Source organism: Trachurus japonicus, chromosome 17 (assembly GCF_045865225.1).
Source record: "Trachurus japonicus isolate A0001 chromosome 17, Traja_1.0".
NCBI lineage: Eukaryota > Metazoa > Chordata > Actinopteri > Carangiformes > Carangidae > Trachurus > Trachurus japonicus.
In genome coordinates this window covers 2618658-2641140 of record NC_140923.1, presented here as the reverse complement: position 1 = coordinate 2641140, position 22483 = coordinate 2618658, and the positions used below count along the sequence as shown (strand labels likewise).

The following is a 22483-nucleotide window of genomic DNA, read 5'->3' as shown; positions in this document are numbered from 1 at the left end:
TCGATTCTTTTTGTAATCGATTAATCTAGCACTTTATCAATCGATTAATCGGATAATTTTTTTTTTGCGTTTTTAAACAACCAAAACAACAAAAATGATGTGGCTTTGAATGATCAAGCATTTGGCTTTTTGTATTGGCTCCAAAAAGCCCATTTATTGCAAGTGCAATAAGTAGGTAACGACACAGTTAACTTACTGTAAATTTAAACATACAACATTACAAATAAGGATTGCACATTTGCTCCTTCTGAAAATTACCTGAGACCAAAGAATATAAAATATCAAGCCAAACAGGTTAACAATATAAAATGTAGGCTATATATATATTAAAAAAAATGTAAATAATACAATTATAAGTCAAGACTTGGCATAAAAAACAAATTATGTTTTCTATTAAAATTCTGATAAAAATTGGGTCAGGTCGGAGTATGTAATGAACCCAAAAATTGATTTTTTTTTAAAATCTTTTTTTAATTTTTTAAAATATTGTGCAATGTGCATTTGTTCGCCTTTTTTACATACAGAGAGTCCAGGTTTTGAAAAGGGTTTAAGTTCACTTTATAATGGAGTATGTTAATTTATAGGCTCCTACAGTATTTGTGTGCAGATAAATGTTAAAAATTGGGAGAAAAGCATATCGTCCCGGCCCTAATGATAATCACAATCAGAATAGTGTAACAGTATAAAACATGCATACAGAAGGGCTAGTCAGACTGACTCAGCCTTTTACAATCAATCAAAAAGAATCAGAGCTGCAACTAACGATTATTTTCATTATCGATTAATCTGTTGATTATTTAAATGATTAATCGCTTAGTTTTTTAACATAAAATGTTTCTAAAAGTTGAAAATCATCAACCAGTGTTTCTCAAACCACCAGACATCGTCCTCAAATGTCTTGTTTTGTCCACAAACCAAAGAGAGACTCAGTTTATTGTCATAAAGGAACAAAGAAACCAGAAATATTCACATTGAAGAAGCTGGAATCAGAGAATCTGGACTTTTTTTTCTTTAAAAAAAAACACTCAAACTGATTATTAGATTATCATAATAGTTAACGATTCATTTAATAATCGATTATTGTTCGAATAATCAATTAACTGTTGCAGCTATAAAAGAAACTAATTTATTGCATACACAATGTCTGAAATGTACTTTTGAGTCGGTGAACTAAGGAAGTTTTGCCTTTTAGAAACGAGTCTGCATTGTTTCCCAGTCACCCTCACCGTCCTCGTTGCTACTTGATGTATAAAATCTAAGATCTGCTCCCGGACTCAGACTCTGGATCAGATTCCTGCGTTATCTCGTGGTGCAAAGAAAACTAACAATGTTATTCACACAACACACAAAGTTCCCAGTCGACAGATCAACCGACCGACGTTGCTGCTGGTTTCTGACCTTGTATGCATGTTTACAGTAGGATATATACAGTATGTTCTTGTGCACACACACACACACACACACACACACACACACACACACACACACCTGCGTGCACTCAGACACACAAGGTTCATGACCGCTGTGTTTGGGAACGCTGCTTCCTCTTCTCATTTCTTTTACCTGCTACCATACAAGTCGTATCGGGGTCTGGACGACAGATTCTAACAGACGTACGGTCGCGGAAAACATTAAAGCAGAAGTAAGCGATATATTTATGTTAATATAAGTCTTAAATAGTTGTATCTTCCGACAGCAATCACTTACATAGAGTGTTTGGTCTGAAACACGGGTCTGTCAGTCACTCTGCTCTGCTCTTTTATATATTAATAAATATATTAAACATATTTTAATTTATATAAGTTAGAGTAATGAGTGGTGACACGTGCTATGCGGCTGCTATTTTTCTTCTGTTTTCTGTATGTTTGATTGTCTTCTTTTTTTCCTCTTTTCTTTTGAGGAGGAAGGAAGCAGGGGAGGAAGAAGGGAAAGGAAAGGAAAGGAAGAAGAAAGGGAAATCGAATCAAGCAGCTTCTCTCTTTTCACCGTTTTGTGATTGCTTATTTCTTTTATTAATAAATAACAAATTGTACATTTTAAATTTTTTATTTTTATTTTTATTTTTTAATTAATCAGAGTTGTAACAGGGTAGGCGTAATAAGCTATGCTTCAGCCTTTTCGGTCCAAATTTTCTTTTTCTGTTTACTTATTGTTTATTCAGATTAATCTTTGTCTTTATTTACTTTTTCTTTCTGGTTTGTTACTTTTCTTTTAATGACATGTATTGACTGAAATAAACTAAACTAAACTAAAAAAAAACTAAAAACTCTGCTCTGAGCCGAGGAGAAAACTTTTCTCGTATCCTACAAGTTTTATCCAATGAGGAGAGAGAACTGCATGCAGGGCTGTGTGTGCAGCCAAGGAACGCCGTGAATGTGGTGACGTAGGGACGAGGACTGTTATGGTGCGTTCAAGGCAACCCGTAACTCGTGTTTTTCCGACCGTGAAGTGGTACCAGTTCGATCTGGTACGAGTTCACGGGTCAGAAGTTACGAGTGGCCGTTATAGTGACTTTCACAGGTAAAACAGGTCGGAAAAACACGAGTGGGTTGCCTGGAACGCTACAAAGTCATAAGTCGTGACTTGAAGCTGTAATTTACGGTTTTCAAAAGCCTGCCTGGAACGCAGCATTAGCCCAAACGGCCGGATCGCTTACTTCTGCTTTAAGGTTGCTTTCACAGCTAACCAAGCGGACTTGGTTCGCTTGGTTAGGTGTGAAAGTTACAACATTGTTGCATTTATCAGTTGGTTCGGTTTCCGCGTTCACACTGCAATTTCTGAACCGCACTAAACTTGTAGCCTACACCAAGCCACCAAACATCCTGAGCGTCAACAGTCAACGTCACAGCGGTTGAAACGGTAAAGTAGGAGGGGAAATCGCTCCCGACTGGCCGACCTGCTGCTGGATAACGGTAACCATGGAGCAGCAGGTGAAGTTGGCTGTTTTGGGATTGTTTCTTTTCTTTTTTTTTGCACACAATTGCAAGAGTTGATATTCCTGTGTTTATGACACAAACGGGAGCTTCCCACTGCACCTGAACACACCGAGCGGCAACTGGGTCTCGACTCCGCCAGACTTTGAATTAGATCTAGTTTTACAAACATGTCGGCTTGTTGAAGTAAATAAACTTCTGGGTGCATGTTTGAGTCTCCATCTGATGCTGTCTGTGGCTTTGAGGGATGGAAACAGCCTAAACAGCAGAACTTACATCCGCTCCCATTCATCGCTGCCGTGGCGACGCGGGGACAGACCATAACTACCGCAAAACAGGAGACATTAAACTGAAAATCTACAGATTCATTCTTTTAGACCTAAAATGTTAGGAAAATACAGCCCAGAGTTAGATAGTAGTCTACTTGCCAGCCCATAGGGCCCCATTGTGAACCCGGAAATGTTGAGTACCCCAAAGTTTTATGTTAGAAATAGATAGTATGGGTCCCCAGTATTCAGAAACTGCCGGATGCTAACTTATATATATTGGGCAATTAGCATAACAGACATAATTAGCATAAATTAGCATAATTGCATATATGGGCAATATTTCAACAAAATTGACTTGGCTGATCTGGGCAATATTGGAGTGGTTTTAGGGGTTATTGATGATGCTGAATCCATTTCTGACATTTTCAAAATTCAAAATGGCTGTCTAAACCGGAAGTGACCAGATTTTAACTGCCAGTGGGCCGATTTTGATGGATTTCAAAATCTGGTCACTTCCGGTTTAGACAGCCATTTTGAATTTTGAAAATGTCAGAAATGGATTCAGCATCATCAATAACCCCTAAAACCACACTAATATTGCCCAGATCAGCCAAGTCAATTTTGTTGAAATATTGCCCATATAGGCAATTATGCTAATTTATGCTAATTATGTCAATTATGCTAATTGCCCAATATATATAAGTTAGCATCCGGCAGTTTCTGAATACTGGGGACCCATACTATCTATTTCTAACATAAAACTTTGGGGTACTCAACATTTCCGGGTACTCATTGTTGGCAAGTAGACGATAGATAGATAGATAGAGATAGATAGATAGATAGATAGATAGATAGATAGATAGATAGATAGATAGATAGATAGATAGATAGATAGATAGATAGATAGATAGATAGATAGATAGATAATTTATTGTCTGCCCCAAAGGTAGCAGAAATTTGTCTTTGACAGGACTCATCACTTTACATACACTCAATAAAAACACAGTAAGGCAATAAAAACATTTACAAAAATAGAATTGGCCCCGGAATTGTCCTTTAAGACCTTAATCTTAGCAAAATAATGACTGAATTTAATGACTTTTAATGCTTTTTAATGACCCGCGGAAACCCTGTGTGTGCACAGATTCAGCAGGGACACGGGGAACGTGGCCTCGGGGGGGGGGGGGGGGGGGGGTGATGGACGCAGGCTGAGGGGGAGGGGGAGGTGGGGAGGGGGTGGGGGTGAGGGGGAGCAGCAGGAATGTGAAGATGTGAGGAGGGTGAGAACATGTACGAGCAGCGTCCTGGTCTCGGTCCTCCACATACCTGACGAGTCTGAGCAGGAGAGCCGCCATGTTTGAGCCAGAGGGGGGAGGAGGGGGAGGGGAGGGGGAGGGGGGGCTGCAGGTGGGGATGGAAGGGGTGGGGGGTGGAGAGGGTGGAGGGGGGTGATAAGGGTGTTTGCTCAGCTAAAGAATCTGCTCTGTAAACAGTGAACTACACTGCAAAAACGCTAAATCTTACCAAGAATATTTGTCTTATTTCTATAGTCGAAACAAATCTCATTCTACTTAAAATAAGACTCATCACATTAAAAGCAGCTTGTTTTAAGACACTTTTTACTTCTTTCAAGCAGATTTTCACTTGGAATAAGTAGAAAAATCTGACAGTGGAGCAAGTTTTACTTTCTTTCTTATTACAAGCACAAAAAACTTACTTTCACTGGCAGATTTTTCTACTGATTTTAAGTGAAAATTTGTTTGAAACAAGTGAAAATTATCTAAAAAACAAGTAGATTTCTAGGTGATGAGTCTTATTTTAAGTGAAAAGAGGTTAGTATTGAGTAGAAATGAGACATTTTGACAAGAAATAAGACAAAGATTTGGGGTTTTTGCAGTGTAAAGGGGGAGGAGGAGGAGGAGGAGGAGGAGGAGGAGGAGGAGGAGGGAGGCAAATAAAGGTGAAGCAGCTGAGAGCGAAGTAGTAAGTTTATGACAGGAAACAATGAAGCAAGAGCAAACACACACACTTCCTCCTCCCTGTGTGTGTGTGTGTGTGTGTGTGTGTGTCTGTGGACCTCGATCAACCACATGAACTTTGTGGGTCAAGGTTAAATACAAGCTGCAAGAAAAGCTCCATGTACAAACATCTACCTTTACTTTACTCCGTTACTGTCTACCACTGCATACGGAATAAAGGTAGATGTTTGTATTGGTAAAGGTAAAGGTACTTTATTAGTCACATATACAGCTAGTACAGTGAAATTCTTTCTCTGCATTTAACCCATCCCTGAGGAGCAGTATTGTATTGAAGCTCCTTCAGAATAAAGGTAGATGTTTGTATTAAAGCTCCTTCAGAATAAAGGTAGATGTTTGTGTTAAAGCTCCTTCAGAATAAAGGTAGATGTTTGTGTTAAAGCTCCTTCAAAATAAAGGTAGAAGTTTGTGTTAAAGCTCCTTCAGAATAAAGGTAGATGTTTGTGTTAAAGCTCCTTCAGAATAAAGGTAGACGTTTGTGTTATAGCTCCTTCAGAATAAAGGTAGACGTTTGCGTCAAAGCTCCTTCAGAATAAAGGTAGATGTTTGCGGTAAAGCTCCTTCAGAATAAAGGTAGATGTTTGTGTTAAAGCTCCTTCAGAATAAAGGTAGATGTTTGTATTAAAGCTCCTTCAAAATAAAGGTAGATGTTTGTGTTAAAGCTCCTTCAGAATAAAGGTAGATGTTTGCGGTAAAGCTCCTTCAGAATAAAGGTAGATGTTTGTGTTAAAGCTCCTTCAGAATAAAGGTAGATGTTTGCGGTAAAGCTCCTTCAGTATAAAGGTAGATGTTTGTGTTAAAGCTCCTTCAGAATAAAGGTAGATGTTTGTATTAAAGCTCCTTCAAAATAAAGGTAAATGTTTGTGTTAAAGCTCCTTCAGAATAAAGGTAGATGTTTGTATTAAAGCTCCTTCAAAATAAAGGTAGATGTTTGCCTTAAAGCTCCTTCAGAATAAAGGTAGAGGAGTAACCTCTGTGGGCGGAGTCACAGAGGTGACGCGGCCATCTTTGTTTGTACAGTCAGTCAGTAGGCGTCACTCATCTGTTTCTATAGCAACAGAGGACAATCGCTGTATTGACGAGAGGAAGAATTTTTACAGTGCAGAGTGCGAACAAAGAGCGCGCTGTACACATTAATGTCCTCGTCCCATATGACGCCAGAACACACACACACACACACACACACTCACACACACAGTCAAAGACACCAGGATGAAGCTCATGTCTGAAGAGCAGAGAGCCGACTACCAAAATAAAAGCCTTTCATACTGTAATGTTGGACTGACTCACTCCTCTCAACACAAAACAAAACGTTATCACATGACTTTGATTTGTCTTCACAATGTAGGCTACTGTATGAATAAATTGTTGTCAAGGGCGTCGCCGTAGCAACACACCCGACCCGTGACCGTGTCCCGAGTCCCGTCTGTTGACACACATTTTTCCTCCATCGTTAAAATAAACTGCAGCTGCTGCGATTAAAAATATCACCACCACGGTCGGTCACACTGGTGGAGTTGTAACCATGTTATAAATGTCAAGAACATGTTATAACCATGTTATAACTGTTCTGAACTGCTATAACTCTTTTGCCCTGTGGTGTAGAGACAATTGCCTGGACTTAAACACCTCAAAAACCAAAGAAATGGTCATTGACTTCCGCCACGGACACTTCACTCCCACACTCTCTGTTAACACTGAAATAGTAGAAAGGGTGGAATCATACAAATACCTCGGTACAATAATGGACTACAAACTCACATTCCAACTACACAGTGAACATCTTTTTTCTAAATGTCAGCAACGTCTCTTTTTTCTCCGTAAACTTCGCAAACTCCAGGTTCATCAAACAATACTCTCTGCTTTCTATAAATGTTTCATGGAATCCATCCTCACTTTCAACATCACAGCCTGGTTTGGTTCACTCAGCATCTCCCACCCAAACAGTCTGAACACAGCAGTCAAACTCAGCAATAAAATCATAGGTCAGGAACAGGAGCCACTCATCAACATCTACAATACTCAGGTCAAGAAAAAAGGCACACAGATCACCACAGACACAACACACACACTACACAGCAACTACAGCCTACTACCATCAGCACAAAGATACAGGTCACTCCCACTCCGGACAAAGAGAGCTTCATCATCCAGCTTCATCCCCACTTCAATCTGACTTCTAAACACTTAACTCCCACCAGAACTTTTTCCTTTTTAATGAACCTGTTTTTTACTCATTTTTATCCTTGTATGTGTCCTTTGTTTTTAACCTTTGCTGCGAGTACTTGTACTATGTGTGGTTGTAGGGATGTGTATTATTATTGTGTTGGGTCTGGCTGTGGTATGTATGTGTGGATTGTTGTTTTGCACCTGCACTCTTGATGTCCTTCCACAACGAAGTTCCTAACGGGATAATAAAGTACTTTTGAGTTTGAGTTAACTATGTCATAACTGTCCAGAACATGTTATAAACATGTCATAAGTGTTCTGAACACGATACAACAATGTTATAACCGTCCAGAAGATGTTATAACCATCTTGAACACGTTATAGCCATGTAACCAGCCATAACTGTGTAATAACAGTAACATCATTCCTCCCTCTGTCTGTGTGAAGCCTGAGGAAACACTGGGCTGAAACCTGCGGGCTCCACCTTTAAGCCAAAGTCCAACCTCTCTTCTCTCTCTCTCCTCTGGTGACATTGTCAATTAGCTGGTGGAGCTTTAAGCAGCGCTGACCCCCCCCCCCTCCTCCATTGTGGTGGAGCCGTGACCCTGTGAGACGCTGCTCAGGGGCCCAGAGTCACGTCTGCACATGAAAAGAGAAACACAGAAACAGAGAGAAAAAAGAGAGAAAGAGCCTCCAGTCGTTCAGCAGGAAGGAGCTTTACTCTCTGAGAGGGAGGGGTGGGGGTGGGGGAGTGAGGGGGGGTCGGGGCTGAGTGACACGGTGACGGCAGGAATGAACCGGCTGGAATGTGTTTCCGCTGAGCAGAGTGACGCCGGAAGGACGGAGAAGAGAGAAGAGGGAGAGAAGAGAGAAGAGAGAAAGAAAGAAAGAAAGAATCCACACACAGGCTGTTCATGTCAAAGAGAGAGAGAGAGGGATGAGGGAGGAGGGGAAGGGGGGGGGGGCTGCTGGGAGTTTTTTCCTGCCCACATATGGAAGACAAGAAGACAAGAAGACAAGAAGTGAGAGGTTCAACCTGCTGCAGTCGCTCGCTGCTCATCAATCAATCAATAATCACATCAATAAAGTTTGACTTGAACAAACTGAACTTGAGTTTGGTTCTTTCTCCGTGTGTTTTTAATAAAGACAGGATTTAACCGCGGCATCGTTCACTGAGACGCGTGTGTCCGTGTCCTCGGCCTGACTTTGACCCCGTGACCCCTCTGGAGGATCTACAGACAGATGTGATGTTTCCTCGTCAGCGTCAGAGCCAGATGTTGCTCGTCTAGAGGATCAGACTCAACAGGAAGGAACCAAGGGGGCAGTTGTGGGTCTGAGAAGTGAAGCTCACTTCCGCGTTCAACAAGCTGCAATCCCCCCAGCTTCCTCTGGGGGCTGGTGTCAGAAGGGAGCAACTCCAATTGAGCCCCATGTTAAAATAGCCGACTTTACAGCTTAAAAAAACATATTTACAGCCTGGTACATTTCATTTTTTTGGTCTCAACCAATAGTTTCTACCCCTACACACTCTGAGGGGGGTGAATTTTTTTTAAACTCTACCGTTTTACTATTATTAGGTTTAAAGTTCTGGCCAATTAGGGCGCGGAAACGTTGAGTGACAGGTCTGGAGACCGCTGCTTCGAGGCCAGTGGGCGGGTTCTCCATCGCTCCAAATATGGCAATCAGGGATGCAAACGGGTCAGGACCAAAAAAGAGAGGAATTTCCGGGGGGGGGGGCTCACCATTAACAAATAAGTACATTACAATATCACGGAAAAGTCAATTTCCAGTAGTTCAACCCCAACTAAGTATTGAGTGCATATAGATGGACATAGTTTTCAGAAGGCCAACATTTCTATATTAAAATGCTTTTAAAAAAAGATCCTTTGCAATATTTCAATTTTGGAGAAACTGAATTTTAGGTCTTCACTGAATGTTAGTCATAATTATTACTATTAAAATAAACTGAATAAATAAAGACATGGGATGTTTCATTCAGTGTGTAATGGACATATAGGCCTATATAATGTGTTAGTTTCACTTTAATTGAACACATTCTACATCGCGGAGGCGACGTCTTTAGGGCTTCCTTCACCTCTGAAACGGGGCATGTCCGTGGCGCACAGCTCCACGGACATCACAGCTCCACAGACATCACAGCTCCACAGACATGCACGGGGGAAAAAACAGCGTCGCCGTCGCACCGATGTACGCGGATACACGCCGCTTTAATGAGCGCGCACGTCGCGCGTCTACGTTTGAGGTCGGCTGTTATCAGTATAATCAGAGACCATGAATGAGTTCGCCTCAGTTTCACGTGATTGTCACTGTCAGCCTGTTAGAAAAACATTTTACTGACCCCAGCTGAGACGCTGAGACCCCCCCCTCCCCCTCAAAAACAAAAACTCTTCGGATCTGAACGATTCACACAAGTCACCTAATTGGTCATGAAAAAAGCGAGTTTCGCTTTTCGGCGCGCTGTTTGCATCCCTGTAGAATCCAACATGGCGCGGTTCAACCCCCCGTAGTAGAGACACAAAACAGACTCCCCCAAACCAATGGGGGACGTCACGGTGCTACGGCCGTTCTGACTACAGTCTAGCTATGGAAGGAACGAGTTCACAGCTGAAACCACACAAACTGGACCAGGACCAGACGACAGGTGGACCGGACCGAACCGGACCGGACCGGACTAGACCGAACCGGACCAGAGAGATGACAGGATGTTCATGAGGCTCTCTGCCTTCCACCTAGCGTCTCTTGGCTGAAAACCAACCTTGTATTGTATTTTGGCGACACTGGCAGTTTTAAAACATCGGTCCGTTCTGCTTCTCTCAGAAAATATTTGTATTGGAGTCAATGAGGAGCAGAGACAGACGTGGCCGCACTTAGAGGCTCCAAGTTTAAATTCTGTAAGTCTCTCTGATATTTTGAGCACATGATATGAGACAGAACAAGTTTGTCTTACAAATTCTGAAAAAATTATGTGTGTAGAGTGTAAATTGTGGCCGGGCCGAGTGTGGAAAGAGAAAAAATCTGGAGTTTTTCTGGCATCTCTCCCACTCTAACCGATGATGTCACGCACTCTGACACGAACATTCCGTCCAATACACACCCATTATAATCTCATAATTTCTCCAAAAATGATCATGGTCATTGATCAGGGATTGATCAAAAACTATATGACCTATCAAAACGTGGAGTAATACGCCAATACACAAGACTTGTGTCTACTGTTTAAAGTTTAAATGGAGTCTCTAGGTGACAGTATGCCTGAGCAGTAGACGTTTGTTAAACTCCAATGATTGGTCTTTTTCGCTCTTTTTTTCGCCCGTCCCATTGACTTACATGCAAAATTCTGCGCTGTAAACTGTTGAGAAAGGTAATAGCACACTGATCCCGATCAAGACGCACGTTTTGATATATAATTTGTAGTAGTAGCAAATCCAAAATAGTCCGGAAGAGGACGAAGAATAATAACTAGGAAAAAATCCACACAATAACAGTAGTGCCCGGGCTTTCAGGACAAAGTTCAGGTTTTATAACTGTCAAGTAAACGAACTGAATCCTCCTCCAGCTGCTGGGGGGGTGGGGGGGGTGGGGGGGGGTAGTACAGTTGTTTAGAGGAGGAGGAGGGGGGGGGGGGGTAGTACAGTTGTTTAGAGGAGGAGGAGGAGGAGGAGAGGGGAGTAAAGGGGGGGGGGGGGGGGAGTACAGTTGTTTAGAGGAGGAGGAGGAGAGGGGGGTAAAGGGGGGGGGGGGGGTGGTACAGTTGTTTAGAGGAGGAGGAGGAGGAGGGGGGGGGGGGGGGGGGCGCAGCACGGTCCAATTATTTTTCCTACATGACCTCATCACATTTCTCTGGAGAAGAACGAACAATGAAACTCTTTGACTGGAGAGAGAGTGGGAGGAGCCAAGACCAGGACCAGAACCTAGACCTGGACCTGGACCAAGACCTGGACCAGGACTAGGACTAAGACCAGGACTTGGACGAAGACCAGGAACAGGACTAAGACCAGGACTAAGACCTGGAACAGGACTAAGACCAGGACTAAGACCAGGACCAAGACCAGGACTAAGACCAGGAACAGGACTAAGACCAGGACTAGGACTAGGACGAAGACCAGAGACCAGAGACCAAGACCAGAACCAGAACCAGAACTGGCCTCCCTAAAAGAAGAGCTGAACAGTTGGCCAGGTGCTGCTCAGTCTCAGTTATTGTTGGTAGCTGCTCAGTCTGGAGGAGATGATGTTTTTTGTTTCCTTGAATGTCTGTTTTCATCTGACCTGAGGTCAGTTTGTGTGTAACTGTGTTCAGCTGCCCAGGCGCTTTGTGTCTGACCGTCTTCCATCGTCGACTGCACTGGCAGAGTTTCTGTCCCTTGTGCCAGAACCCTTGTACTTCTTTATATGTGGGCATAAATAAATATTTAAAATGTGTGTGTGTGTTAGGGGGGCAGCAATGAAGAACATGCATCGCTGTATAGACGTTAGCAGCAGGAGTTGGACACGGAAGTGACTAGTGATGTCACACTAGCCATTCCCATAGAGGGGGGGGGGGGCTATAGAGGGGGGGGGGGCTATAGAGGGGGGGATGGGGGGGGGGGGGTATAGAGGGGGGTTGTAGAGGAATGTGCAGAATGCAGCAGCAGCAGCAGCAGCAGCAGCAGCAGCAGCAGCAGAGTTCCTCTCCACAACATGAAACTGTCTCAACAGTTCACAGCAACATGGAGGTCAGAGGTCACAGAGTCGGTGCTCAGCTGAACGACACTACAACATGAGGGGGGGGGGGGGGCGGGGGGATGGGGGGGGGCTACTGGTATGAAAACTGTATGAAAATCCTGCAGAACTCCCCGGTCCTTGAAGGCAGCACAGACCGGATGTGTTTCCTGCTCTGTCGCTGTTTGTTTATAAACCACAGTGGAATTTTAATCTGATTACAACAGAGACCAGGACCAGGACAGGAACATTTTAAGACCTTTAAGAACTTCACGACAAAAAAAAACATACTAAAGAAATGCAGAGTCACAGAATGACTCTTTGCACAGCTCCACTACTTCCTGAACTCAATGCTGCTCCTTTATTTCCTGTCCTAGGCGACGTTTATACAGAAACGATCCGAACAGAAAACGCATATCGCGATCCCCCAGCGACTCGGCTCATTCTGGTCAGTGGGAAAGGAGCCGAATGCCGATTGTTAGCGGGTCGACCCACGTTTAAAAAACCTGCGTCGACCCACTAATTTTAGTGGGAAAACGGCTTTTAAAGGGACAACGAGGAGTTTTGTAAAAGTGAAGTGTTTTCTCACTACATTTATGAGCCTCCGCACCGTGAAATTCTTTGACCGGCGCAAGACAGACTCATGTTTTCATTCATCAAGAATTAAAGTCAGAGGTTGGAAGACGATCACATACCGTCGTAGTTCCCACCATAAACGGAGATTCATACGGCGGCGTTATTCTCATGACTCGCCACGAAACCGAAAGTAAAGAAACGCTGGTCGGCTCGCCCAGCATTTCCACCACCACTAATAATAACAAAATAACCATAGAGACAAAACCATAGATTTATCTAAAATGGACCATTAACAAGTGGTAACGGAGATTCATCCACATTAATATCAGACTTTTTATAACCAAATAGAAACTCCTGGTTGTCCCTTTAAGACTTTTTAAGGCCTAAAGTTAAGACTGAGTCTGTTAATGAGTGACCTGCTGCTGCTGCAGGAATGTGAGGTGTGTTTGGTTTCTACTCTGTTATCAGCCACACACACACACACACACACACACACACCTGAACCAGTGTGTGTGTGTAACGTGACACCAGGACAGGGTGGTGGTCTGGTCTGGTGTGTGTGTGTGTGCGTGTAGGTATCACTGTAATCATCTTATTCTACTTCTGTTTGATAAACAGAGCAGAGCCGCCGGCCGAGCGCTCTGATTGGACGAGAGCAGATTAAAGAGGTGAGAATGTGGAGCAGTGTGTGTGTGTGTGTGTGTGTGTGTGTGTGTGTGTGTGTGTGTAGTGAGGTGTTGTTGCCGGGCAGATTAGGAAGCAGCTGATGGCTACAGCAGCCTGGGAGGTCCACGCTACTATTTACAGTAACAGTAAATCTAGAAAGTTACTGTTTCCCCCGTTATAATAACACACCTGTTAAAGGGATAGTTCAAATTTTTGTCAAAATGGCCCATTGCCATAATATAATCCCTATAGTCATAGCAGTAGTTTCGTTACCTTTAATTGTCTCTAAAACAACTCTGTGTGGTAACGTTGTGTTATTATCTCATAGCGTGGTGAATGTGCAGCTCACAACTTGTCCACCAGAGCGTTGTGGAGTTGTTGGATTGTGTATTTGATGAGTTTGATGATGAGGGAAACCAAGAAATCCCATAATGAGCCTCCGTAGCGTAGCTCTGAGCAGCTCACGGCTCTGCTCCGCCGTTCTAAAAATAGCTTGCACCGACAATTAAAGGTAACGAACCTACTGCTATGACTATAGGGACTATGGCAATGGGCCAATTTGACTAAAATGTTGAACTATCCCTTTAACAACTAATAATATCAAAAACCTCAAAGACTAAACTTGTTTTTTCTTTTATGTGTGTGTGTGTGTGTGTGTGTGTGTGTGTGTGTGTGTGTGTGTGTGTGTTGACGTGGACCTCCCAGGCTGCCGTACCTCCCACCACTTCTTCTTCTTCACCTCAGGCCACTAATCAAACGAAACCTGCTCCTACAAAATAAAACTACTTCCTGTTCCCTCCTGTGTGTGTGTGTGTGTGTGAGCTGTGGGAAAGTTCTCTCTGATCGCACACAGACACACACACACACACACACACACACACACGGGTCAGACTGACTCCAGTAAAAGTAAGTGTGTGTGTGTGTTGGTTGGGGGATTTCCAGTGCTGTGTGTGTGTGTGTGTGTGTGTGTGTGTGTGTGTGTGTGTGTGTGTGTGTGTGTGTGTGTCTGTGTGTGTGTGTCTGCTGCTTCAGTAGAAAGTTTGCCACCAACAAAACCACTATTTAAACAATTACAACTTCTTACAGTGTATGAGGTGACTAAGTACCAAACAGGGCTGCTTATGTATAAAGTAATTTAGTTACTTTGAGTTTAACTCACTATTACCATACACATGCTACAAGAAAGAAAGAATGATTTACACATTGATATAAAACATCTTTTACAATCATGTTTCTCTTTAAATACATTTAAAACCAAGCTCAAACAATACTTAAAGACCTTAGGGCTGGGGCGATATGCTTTTCTCCCGATTCGATTCTTCTACGATTTTTTGGATGGTGATTCGATTTAAATTGTGATTCTACGATATTGCAGATTCTCTCTATGATTTTTAGTCTTTAGCATTTTTAACATTTATCTGCACACAAATACTGTAGGAGCCTATAAATTAACATACTCCATTATAAAGTGAACTTAAACCCTTTTCACAACCTGGACTCTCTGGATGTAAAAAAGGCGAACAAATGCACATTACACAATATTTAAAAAAAAATAAAAAATAAAAATTTCAAAAAAACTTTTTTTTTTCAAATTTTTTTTTTTCAAAAAATAAATCGATTTTTGAAAAAAAATCGATTTAAAAATCGTCAAAAAAGATATTGCGATATATATGTGAATCGATTTTTTCTCCCACCCCTATTAAATACATTTAAAACCAAGCTCAAACAATACTTACAGACCTAGTCACATCCTCACATCATTGGGTTTTGTATGTATTTTATTTTTTATTTTGCTATACTATATATATACACTAATGGTAAATGTTGTATTTATATATCTCAGGGATGCAAACGGGTCAGGACCAAAAAAGAGAGGAATTTCCCGGGGGGGGGGGGGCTCACCATTAACAAATCACGGAAAAGTCAATTTCCAGTAGTTCAACCCCAACCAAGTATTGATTGATTATAGATGGACATAGTTTTCAGAAGGCCAACGTTTCTATATTAAAAATGCTTTAAAAAAATTCCTTAGCAATATTTCCATTTTGGAGATACTGATTTTTAGGTCTTCACTGAATGTTAGTCATAATTATTACTATTAAAATAAACTGAATAAATAAAGACATGGGATGTTTCATTCAGTGTGTAATGGACATACAGGCCTATATAATGTGTTAGTTTCACTTTAATTAAACACATTCTACATCTGAGGCGACGTCTCTCCACTCAGGGCTTCCTTCACCTCTGAAACGGGGCAGAGCTCCGTGGAAACACCTGCCTGATACAGCAACGTAGGGAACCGTGCATGTCCGCGGCCACAGCTCCACATGCACGGGGGGGAAAAAAAACGGCGTCGCCGTCGCACCGACTGCACGCGGATACGCGCCGCTTTGGGTAACGAGCGCGCACGTCGCGCGTCTACATTGGAGGTCGGCTGTTATCAGTATAATCAGAGACCATGAATGAGTTCGCCTCAGTTTCACGTGATTGTCACTGTCAGCCTGTTAGAAAAACATTTTACTGACCCCAGCTGAGACTCTGAGACCCCCCCACCCCACCCTCTCAAAAACAAAAACTCTTTGGATCTGAACGATTCACACAAGTCACCTAATTGGTCATGAAAAAAGCGAGTTTCGCTTTTCGGCGCGCTGTTTGCATCCATGATATCTGTGTATGAGACGAAGATATGCACTTGCATGTGTGATGGAAGAGGGGGGGTATATAGGGTGGGGAGGGGGGAGTTAAGTCTGAAGAAAAGTTATTCATAGGTTTAAAAGGGGATGTTGCTTATCAGCCCAATATATTGTACATGTATAAATATACTAAAAACTAAAACTAAAAACCAGTGAAACTCAAACTGAGAGTCTGATCAGGTCGTTGGTCGTCGTGACGATGATGGGTTATTGATCAGGAGATAACGAGCAGAAAACAGCCCCCCCCCCCCCCTCCTCTTCCTGAGCCGTTAAGACCAGAGACCACCAACGATGAAGAAGAAGAAGAAGAGGGAGGTGTCGTCACGGAGACGTCAGGAACAAACGAGGACGGAGTCATTAACAGAGACAAAGACACACAGCAGGACACACACACACACACACACACACAGCTACCAACCGTCTCTTAAAGGTACAGTACGTAGGCTGGAAACAGTTTCAGTAACAGTAACAAACATTAACATTAAAAGGCACAGTACGTAGGAATTCCCCCCATCTAGCGGTGCGGTTGCATATCTGAACGTATTCTTGATGTTGCATTCAGGTGAAATGGGGCAGACGTCAGACAGACAACAGACGCTGCATGTACACTGCAAAAATTCAAAATCTAAGCAAGAATATTTGTCTTATTTCTAGTCAAAATGTCGTTTCTAGTCAAAATAAATCTCATTCTACTTAAAATAAGACTCATCATATTAAAAGCAGCTTGTTTTCAGACACTTTTTACTTTTTTCAAGTAAATTTTCCACTTTAAATAAGTAGAAAAATCTGATGTTTTTCTTTCTTATTACAAGCACAAAAAACTTACTTTCACTGGCAGATTTTTCTACTTATTTCAATTGAAAACTAGTTTGAAACAAGTGAAAATGATCTAAAAACATGTTAAGTTTTAGGTGATGAGTCTTATTTTAAGTGGAAAGAGATTAGTTTTGACTAAAATTGAGACATTTTGACAAGAAAGAAGACAAATATTCTTCTATATAATAGTAAAATGACATCCGGTTGGTTTGCCGACGGCCGTCTGCCTGACTGCACCTGAATGCAACACCGGTGCCTCCGTCCTTCCTCACACTACACAGTGGTGACAGTTTTAACAGGCCGTTTCCGTGGTTACCTACGGTCACGATGCAACATGGCCGCCTCGGTTCGGTGCGTCGCCCACTTATGTATTTGTAACGACTTGTAACAACTCATTCTAAGGAACCAGAAAGCTTTCATTGGTATGCAGCTGTGATTTGACTTCAGTGAAATACGTATTTATGAAAGACAGATTTGATTTTTGATCATAAAAAGACAAATAAGTTACATACTGGGACTTTAATTCATCCTATTTTATTTTATCTAAATTCTTAATTCTATTTTTATCCCTCCCTTTAAACTATTTTCGGTACCTTTATGTCTGCACCTGACGCCAAGACAAGTTCCTCGTGCTGTAAACTGAACTTTACTGCTCTTGGCAATAAAAACTGTTCTGATATCTGAATGTGGATCTCTAGACCAATAGAAAGTGCTGTCAGTGTTGCTAAGATACGCCTGCCTGAGACGCCACTTCTCAGAGACGTTAGAAAATAACAGCGTTACTTTTTACAGTACCAGTAATCTACCACATAGACTACGTTTCCCATAGTGCACCTGGGGACTCCTCATCGGTTCAGTTTCAGTGTCTCATTCAAACTGTGTCTGTGTTGTGTTCAAGGACACACGGGACGGTTTCAGCCGGTTTCTTACGGCTAAATGAACAGGACAGGAAGTCAATCATTTTCAAAATAAAACACACCATGTTTATAGCGGATCATATTTGAATGAATGAATAAATGAATGAATGAATGAATGAATGATGCTGGTTGTAAATCAAAGAAAAAAATCATGGATTAAATGAACTGTTTCTGGTTTTGTGGTTCTACGTCTACGCTATATCACGTGATCATGTGTGAATTTGTGACGTTTCGAGCCACAACGCTGCATCACAGACGAAGGGCAGCGGAGAACGCAACCGTTCAAAACGTCCTGATCGTCCCTGAACGCCTCTCAGCTCTCTGCGGTTTGTTGTTGTTTTTGGCTCGAAGGATAAAGCCACCTAATGAATTTTCTCATCCTATCTCCTCTCTACGATGTCAGGGCTCTGAGCACATTGTGTTGCCAAGAGAAGAGATGTGGACAGACAGTTATGACGCCAACGGGAGTTTTTCTGGATAGATTCTCTAGTCTAGAGACACTTCAACCTTTGGGCCTGAACCAGGATGTCCATATGCATGTTATGTTGTAATAAGACATTTTTCTAGAATGTAGAGACGATGGTTTATGATACCTGATACCTATTCATAGCTCTTCACTCTATTAATGTGCTGGTTTTCTTTCTTCTATCTGGGTATCTCTGTTTATGACGGTTACCACCTGAGCCCCTTCAGAGCCCCATTGGTCTGTGTTTGTGAATATATGGTTTATCAGGAGGTGTTTCATGTGTTTTTTCTAGATTGTTTAAAGAAAAAATGAATTGACTGTGTTTCACCCTGTAAACTACAAGTCCCAAGAGGTGGAGCTTCCACCACCAGGTGTATTGCATATCACTGACTGGATTGGAATAGGAGTGTGTGTGTTCGGGTGAAGCGGCAGCCCCCCTTTTTGCACGGCTCGAACGATAAAAAAAGATAAACTGAGGAGGACGAGACCTGGACATGACACAGACGGTCTGCAGGACGTCTTCCTGTCCTCCTCTTCCTCCTGTCCTCCTCTCTTCATCCTGTCCTCCCCCTCTTCATCCTGTCTTCCTCCCCTCCTCCTCCCTTCATAGTCTCCAGACCTGGGCAGTCTAGCTGACCATATTTTTAATGAATGATTGTTGTGTGTGCCTGCCTGGGAGTATTTATCTGGCTATTTTTATATTGTGTATTTGCTTTTATTGTTGTGTGTGCTGCTGGGACAAACAAATTTCCCTCCTTCTTCGGGAACAGAAAATCGATACGCCTTAAGGTCCAGTGATATTTATTGTTTGAACATTCCTCGAGTGCGGACTGAACTAGGGAAAAAAGCGTTTAGTTTCGCCGTCACTCCATCAACATGGAACAACCTCCAGGCTGAACTGAAATTGTCTGAACTTGTATCTTTTAATGTGTTTTGTCACTTAACAAAAATCTTAAATCTTAAAAAACCTCTACTACTGTATTATGGCCCTATTTATTTATTATAATGTAATATTGTAATGTATTTTGTATTTTTATAACGTTGAAGACGTGTGCTGCTGCCCTGCTCTTGGCCAGGTCACCCTTGAAAATGAGATCTCGATGTCAACGGGTCTTTTTACCTGGTTAAATAAAGGCTAAATAAAAAATAAAATAAAAAGTTAATTCAATTCAATCCTGTCCTCCTCCTCTCCCTCCTCCTCCTCTTCCTCCTCCTCCTCCTCCCTTCCTCCTCTCTACTTGTCAGGAACATCTGCAGACCCTCACCAGACGACATGAAAACAATCTGAACAATGAATGAGTGTCTTCAGACCCCCCCCCCTCTTCATCCTCCAGCTGTTATCTGCCCCCGTCATCAGAAACAATGAGGGAGGAGGGGGGGGGGGGGGCTCATGTCAGAGCTGTAAACCGAGCTGCTACAGTGTAAATGAGGTTGTAAATAAAGTTTTGAATATAAAAAACCAATATTCATCACCTTGGGGGCGTGTCCAGTCCAGCAGGAAGCAGAGGAGGAGGAAAGGTTGTATGTCGGTTGTATGTCGAGCCATTTTAACATCTAACAGCCAGACTGGATGTGTGTTGTAGATCTCTGTAATTCAGTTTTGCCTCTTGTCAAAAAGAACATTTCAGATCCACAACTACGTTCTTCCTTCACTGTAACCATTCATGTGTATGGGGTTTGTCATTACAGATATCTACAATTCAGCTGCAGATATCCACTATGTGAATTACAGATATCTGTAACTGAATTACCACTAGTACTAATTCCAGTTACAGATATCTACAATTTGATTCTGACTAGTCATAATTCCAGTTCTAGATATCTTTAATTCACCTCAATTACAGATATCTACATGTCCCTGTTCAGATATCTGTAATTAAGTTTTGACTAGGAGAAATGACGTTGTAGATATCTGTAACTGGAATTATGACTAGTCAGAATCAAACTGTAGATATCTCAAACTGGAATTCGTACTAGTCGTAATTCAGTTACAGATATCTGTAATTTACATAGCGGATATCTGCAATGTTCTTTTTGACAAGAGGTAAAACTGAATTACAGATATATTGAATAAAAAAGTCCAACTATTCAAAATGTAGTTAGGACCAGTCAGAAAGACGTTGTTGATATCTACAGTGTTAATTCTGGAGAGTCAAACTTACAACTTTTAAATGTTAAATCCGCTTTATTGCCATAAAGTGTGTGTGTGTTTTTGTTTTTTTTCCCGTGGTGCGTTCACTGTCTCTGTAATTATCTCACTCAGGTGGAAAAAGAGACGAGGATCACGTTTCACCCCCCTCTACCCCCCCCCCCTCAGCAGGGCTAAAATTACCCTGCATGCATCTGCTTGTCCCTGTGAAGAGCCTCAGCTCATTCAGAGGCTTTAATAATAATCACAGACCCCCCCAACCCCCCTAAACCCCCCCTAAACCCCCCCCCCCCGGTCTCCTCCCCGGGGCGCTGAACCACTTCCTGCTCACAGAATCTCTGTCTCACCAGAACCAGAATAATGAATAAGGCTGTGTCCGAAATCACCCCCTACTCACTATATAGTGCACTATATAGTGACCAGGCTATTTTGTAGTGGTGTCCGAATGTTTAGTGATTATTAATGTTCACTATCTAGTGACTGAATCTATCCCACAATTCACCGCGAAATGTAGTGAGCATCCGATGGTCACTAACCGGGGCAAGATATCCCATCATGCATTGCGGTCACGGATCGACGCCGTTAACACACCGGTCCAGAACGACCGGTGTAGCTACCAAATAAATGCAGTAGTGACCGGTGTAGCTACCAAATAAATGAAGTAGTGACCGGTGTAGCTACCAAATAAATGAAGTAGTGACCGGTGTAGCTACCAAATAAATGAAGTAGTGCAGCAGCCTCAATAAATGTGTCCAGGCTGCCAGAGTTTTCCGGTCACGGCTTCCACAGACTCCCACAACAAACGTCGGAGCAAATTTCCTAACAAGTGTTATAAACTGACCACAGACTCTGGATAGCGATGCTAATTTCTGTTAGCCCGTCTATGGTGTTTTACATTAACGTTAGCATTAAGCTAGCGGACATTATGCTTAGTTGTGACACTGGCTGTGTGTGTTTTGAACGTTGTTTCAAACTATGTGGGTTTGATTGAACATCTTTGATGCTTAAATATATATATATTACCGCTTAATATATTGCTTTACTCCTCTACACCGGCCGTTGCCATGGTTGTATCCATGGTACCTGCACCAGCTGTTACAATCGCTGTCGGAACGTTTTAATTACGCGACGTAATACGTCATTAACTGTGCGGCGGAGTAGTGTCCGAAAGTGTTTTTTTATTTGACCAGTGAGTCCACTATATAGTCCACTATATTGAATTCACTATATAGGGAGTAGGGAGGAGGGAATGAGTGAGTGATTTCGGACACAACCTAAGTCACATCCAGGTTCAGGCCACAGCAGAGGAAGACCCTACCAAAATAAAAGCTTCTAGAGAGAATGCATTTCCTGAAGGAAATACAGGTGAATGCTGAAAGCTGAATAAGTTGTTGAAAACATGCTGAATTAAGTGAAGAAACTGCTGAAGCAATCTTGAAGAGATGAAACAATATTATGAAATATGAGTATGAAATGGTTGGAAATGATTGGAATCTCCATGTTGTCGTTCTGTCTGGATGTCTAGTCATTCATGTTCCCTAAAGTGACTCATTGTTTCACCATGAAATGTAGTGAACATCTGACGGTCACTAACCAAAGCAACATATCCCATCATGCATTGCGGTGACAGAGCAAGGTTATGGTGGCGGTCACTAGAGAGGAGGAGGAGTTAGGAAACGACCTGATGACGGTTTACAGTGAGGTCAGAGGTCAGAGGTCAGAGGTCAACGTCTCCATCAGCCAGAAACTTCAACAAAAACCTCTGGAACTGCAACAATCAGCTGATCGATCAATCAGCTTCTAATTGATCCGACACTGTTGAGAGGGTTTAAAGCTCAAACCAGACTAAACCAGTCTAAACCAGACCAGTCTAAACCAGATTAAACCAGACTAAACCAGTCTAAACCAGTCTACACCAGACCAGACTAAACTAGTCTAAACCAGACTAAACCAGACTAAACCAGTCTAAACCAGTCTACACCAGACCAGACTAAACTAGTCTAAACCAGACTAAACCAGTCTAAACCAGACCAGATTAAACCAGTCTAAACCAGTCTATACCAGACTAAACCAG

At 42.2% G+C, this 22483-nt stretch overlaps 1 protein-coding gene across 1 annotated transcript in view; it reads right to left on the bottom strand.

Annotated features, from left to right (window-relative positions):
- lamc1 (laminin, gamma 1) overlaps positions 1 to 22483 on the bottom strand; it is an 84840-nt gene that overhangs the window by 46939 nt on the left and 15418 nt on the right. The gene's annotated exons all lie outside the window — the stretch shown is intronic.